Source organism: Lactuca serriola, chromosome 5, assembly GCF_051521515.1.
Source record: "Lactuca serriola cultivar US96UC23 chromosome 5, Lser_US96UC23_V15, whole genome shotgun sequence".
In the NCBI taxonomy this organism is placed as follows: Eukaryota; Viridiplantae; Streptophyta; class Magnoliopsida; order Asterales; family Asteraceae; genus Lactuca; species Lactuca serriola.
The window spans coordinates 40,184,747-40,189,544 of NC_136412.1; the positions used below are offsets into that span (position 1 = coordinate 40,184,747).

The 4,798-nt window shown below is 33.0% G+C and overlaps 1 long non-coding RNA gene and 2 pseudogenes across 2 annotated transcripts; all 3 read left to right on the forward strand.

Annotated features, from left to right (window-relative positions):
- On the forward strand, positions 1 to 340 carry LOC145051317 (uncharacterized). Its single transcript, XR_013683539.1, has 3 exons — positions 1 to 48; positions 169 to 240; positions 319 to 340. It is a non-coding gene; the product is annotated as an uncharacterized LOC145051317 (long non-coding RNA).
- Positions 341 to 938: 598 nt separating this feature from the next.
- On the forward strand, positions 939 to 2,468 carry LOC145049456 (uncharacterized; annotated as a pseudogene). Its single transcript, XR_013683279.1, has 6 exons — positions 939 to 1,095; positions 1,165 to 1,242; positions 1,320 to 1,390; positions 1,492 to 1,615; positions 1,697 to 1,852; positions 1,933 to 2,468. The product of XR_013683279.1 is annotated as an uncharacterized LOC145049456 (transcript).
- A 530-nt stretch (positions 2,469 to 2,998) lies between these two features.
- On the forward strand, positions 2,999 to 4,377 carry LOC145049457 (4-hydroxy-tetrahydrodipicolinate reductase 2, chloroplastic-like; annotated as a pseudogene).
- Positions 4,378 to 4,798: the final 421 nt, after the last annotated feature.

Genomic DNA, 4,798 nt, shown 5'->3' on the forward strand with positions numbered 1-4,798 from the left:
TCCCTCCCTGCTTCTCCTCCAGGACAAATGGCCATCAGGAGTAAAGAGGTATGCGATTTTTTTATATTTTATAAATTTAGTATTAGTGTAAAATGTAAATACATGTTTTAATGTTTGAAAACAGTCTCTGATTAGAATATTCTTTTTGTTTTTTGTTTTGTTTTGTAGGGTGCCACTGTAATCTTGTCTGGTCCATCTGGTCCTCCTGTTACTTCTGTCCCAAGTCAGAATTCTAAGTTGGTAGGTTGACTTTTATATGTTTTTGTCATTCTTTTCATCCTGTGTTTATGTATTGACATTTTTAACCTTGGTGCTTAGGTTCTTACTCCCAATGTACCAGACGATAAAGGTCTTACTGGAAGTAGCTCAGATTTGGGATACGATTATGGAAAGTTCTATGCATTGGATGGAGCTACCCATGTGACATGTGGAGTATTGGCTGCATACTTGTTGAATAATTTACAGTTTGTTTTCTTTACCAGAGCATATGGTTCAGAGAGCCAAGTAAGATCAGACCTATTTTGGTAAAAAAAAAAAAAGTTCAATATAATTATTGAAATATGATTTTGTTCTTTCTACACAATCTTAATTTAAAAATAGCTACAACTAATTAATTAACTCATGCAGTTACAAGCAAACAATGACGACAGCTCACTGGGAAGTCGACGTCGATGTTGATCTTTTTCACGCAAGTTCTGGTGCTAATAGACTCGTCGGTGGACTTTACAAGCAAATATGATTTTGTTCTTTCTATTTAGATCTTAAACATGTTGTTTTAAGAATCTCACCAAAATATACATCTGAAGAAGTAGATAGTGCGATTTTGGTTTTTTCCCACATAGACATTGTCTTCTCAGCGTAAGTTTCTTCCATTTATGATTTACCTCTTATTCTTTTAATCAACTTCAAAATGAAAATGGAGTCTTATGTTTATAAAGGGAAGGAGCTATTGACTGTAGTTCTTGTGCAGCTGTTATGTTAGAGCTTGCTCGAGGAATCTCCCAATGGGCTCATGGTTTCAAGAACTCTGTTATTTTCTTGTTTAACACCGGGGAAGAAGAAGGCTTAAATGGAGCCCATAGCTTTATTACTCAGGTGTTTCTCTCTTACCGTTATTTTTAATCATGTGTTTAAGTTATAACTTAACTTATAAAATCTTTACAGCATCCATGGAGTAGAAGTATACATATGGCTATAGACTTGGAAGCCATGGGCGATGGTGGAGCATCTGCTATTTTTCAGGTCGTGTTTAATGAGATTCCTTTTTAAAAAAATTAATTTTCTTAATTAATTTATCAATTGTCACTTAATTTTGACAGGCGGGTCCGAACCCATGGGCGATTGAGAACTATGCATTGGTAGCAAAATACCCCTCTGGTCAAATTCTTGCTCAGGGGATATTCCTTTTTTAAACTATATAAAATGTTAGTTTTCTTTTTATTTATTTTATCTCAAATTCATGGTTTTTTTGTTTGATTTTTATTTAGTGGTGCAGGATCTTTTTACATCAGGTGTCATAAAATCTGCTACTGATTTTCAAGTTTACAAAAAGGTTGCTGGTCTTCCAGGTCTTGACTTTGCTTATGCAGACAATACAGCTGTATATCACACAAAGGTATTCTTGAATTTCAAATCATTATTATTATAAATAACTTCTCAAATATTATATGAAATTAAAAGTAATAAACTTTTGCAGAATGACAAGTTGAAACTTTTAAAACCGAGTTCCCTTGAACACCTTGGAGAAAATGTGCTTGCTTTTCTTCTTCACTCTACTTCATCTTCTCAACTCACTAAAATGGCATCCAATAACAAAAATCAACATGATCCCGCCATATATTTTGACATTTTGGTACATTTAATTTAACTTTAATCAATATTCAATAGTAAATGATTAAATCTTTATATATTAATTTTGATGTGATGATTCAGGGAACATACATGGTTGTATTTAAACAATGTTTAGCCAACATGTTATACAACTCAGTGATAATGCAATCCATGATGATATGGGGTACATCAGTTATGATGGGTGGCTCAACATCTGGAATCTCATTTTCCTTATCATTTTTTTAGCATCCTGCTTATGTGGATATTCTCTTTAAGTTTCTCAATTGGTGTTGCCTTCATTCTACCCTTCATATCATCATCTCCAGTTCCCTTCAATTCAAATCCATGGCAAGTTGGAGGTTTATTCATTTCCCCTGCTTTCCTTGGGGCTTTGACTGGTCAACATATTGGTTATCTTATATTACAAAAATATATATCCAAAAAAATGGAGAATCTTTCTCTTTCTCTTTCTCTTTCTCATATGGTGAAACAAGATTGGGCCAAATTAGAAGCTGAAAGGTGGTTATATAAAATGGCTTATTATTCTTGTTGTGGGGCATTATTTTAAAGTTGGATCTTCCTATTTTGCCCTTGTATGGCTTGTGTCCCCAGCTTTTACTTGTAAGTGCATGAGTTAATTAATTAGCTATAGCTATTTTTAAGTTAAGGTTGTTGCAGCCAGGGTGCAGAAAAATACTTCAGAAGATCAAAATTAAAGTGGCCAGATGGTGCGGTTTCTAGGGAGAGTATTAGAGCAGTGCGGTCTCTTTGATGTCGATATCTTCAAGTCGTCTTCACCATCAGACCACATTAGTTCTCCCCTTGTTAAGCTAGCGTGTGGCTCGAAATGCTTCTCCCCCATGGCACCAAGATCATAAAGACGGTCATTATGTGTTTGCACTTGGAGATAATCTAACTTCCCTTCACCACCATCAAAGAAACTTCATTTTCTTTATTGCATAGTTGCTACTAATAGAATAAAAATCAATAGGAAACAGTGGTTTTTTACTCTTTATTTATAGACACTCATAAAACTTATGTTTGTTGACTTGTATTTTTGGATATATATATGTTTGATACTGACTAATTATTTTCTTCCTTTGTTTGATTGCGTGACTTGCAGATAAGATTTGGTTGGATTAGCTTTTTCCAGCATCCTACTTGAACAACATCTCTACTTGAACAGCATCCTGATCTCATCATTGTAGATTTCGCTGTACCTAATGTTGTAAATGGTAAATGTGTAATTTTGTGTTATATAGAGATATCAAATCATTTACATGTTATCATATTGGTTTATTGAATTCACCATGTTATGTTATGCAGATAATGTTGAATTGTATTGTAAAACTAGAGTGCCTTTTGTGATGGGAACTACTAGTGGAAATAGGGATCTTTTGTATAAAACTGTGGAGGAAGCAAAGCTTTATGCAGTCATATCTCCTCAAATGGGAAAACAGGTGAATTTAAAAAAAAAAATCGGATGTTTAATCTCTTCTCATTTGTTTTTTAGGTTGTGGCATTTTTTACAGCTATGGACATAATGTCCAAGCAATTTCCTAGAGCATTCTCTGGATATACCCTAGAGGTGCCATTTCTTTTTACATATTTATCCTTTTTTATTTTCCCAAACATACCTTTAATTTCTTAAATAATTTTTTAAACATCATTTTTGTTTTTGAAACCAAACAGGTGTTGGAATCTCATCAATCAACAAAGTTGGACACATCTGGAACAGCAAAAGCCGTCATCTCAGGTTTCCAGAAACTTGGAGTTTCCTTTGACATAGATGAGGTATGAGGCGGGCATTTATGTCTTTTGCACATATGAGAGATAAAAATTTCAAATTTATTTACATCAACATCTATCCCAGTCACAGTCCACCAAACGCAGGACAACATGCTATGTTCTATCATGTCATCTCCAGTACCTAGAACTACAAATTAATATATTCATATTCATATTCATATTATTATTATTATTATTATTATTATTATTATTATTATTATTATTATTATTATTATTATTTTGAATTATCTTTCAACATGAAATCAGGTACAATTGATACGAGATCCAAAACAATAGATTGAATTGGTTTGTGTTTCAGAGGAGCATGTTAATGTATCATCTCACATCTCCTGATGGAAAGTAAGCTTTTTATTTTTGATTCATATTATAATCAACTAATTGATTTTGAATATTTCTCTATGAAAAATCTTAATTTATTGTTATTATTATTTGTAGAGTTTCATTTGAGTTTCAGCACAGTTTTTGTGGGAGATCAATTTATGCAGAGGATGCTATTGATGCTACACTTTTTCTCGCTAAGAAGGTGCTAATTTTTATTTATATTTTATTTTTCTAAATAATCTTCATACATTTAACTAATGTTAATTGCTAAAAAAAAGAATTACAAAAAGTTTGTAACAAAATAATGGTAATTGATAACAATGTAATAATATATTGAAATAAATGTAGATACAATCAAAAGCAGATAAGAAGATATATGACATGATTGATGTGTTGCGTGAGGGTAGCATGCGGTGAGAGATGATAATAAGATTATGAGTTTATTAGAGATGAGGTTTTAGGCATAAATGATCTCCAGCAAGGGTTAGGTACTCTAGAACATTGTGCTCTTCAAATAGCCACAAATATTCCATCACTGCATCAGCAATCCCCTGTAACAAATTGAACATAAATAGTTTCATGACATTTTTACCCTTTTTGAAATCACAGATACATCTATTGACCAGCAAGGACTTCAACAAACCCTTCGTTCTTGTGCTACGCATGTTGCTTGCATAAGCACATGATAGGTGGCGATTGAGTGATGCAGAGTTGAACTGTGTAAGAACATAAATCTTTATATATTTTTCTTTTTGTTCTGATACTGTTTTTCAATTTGGCAGAAGTTTGACTCGGTCAAACATGAGATTGCATCATTGGGTCTTGGAGGAAGAGAGGT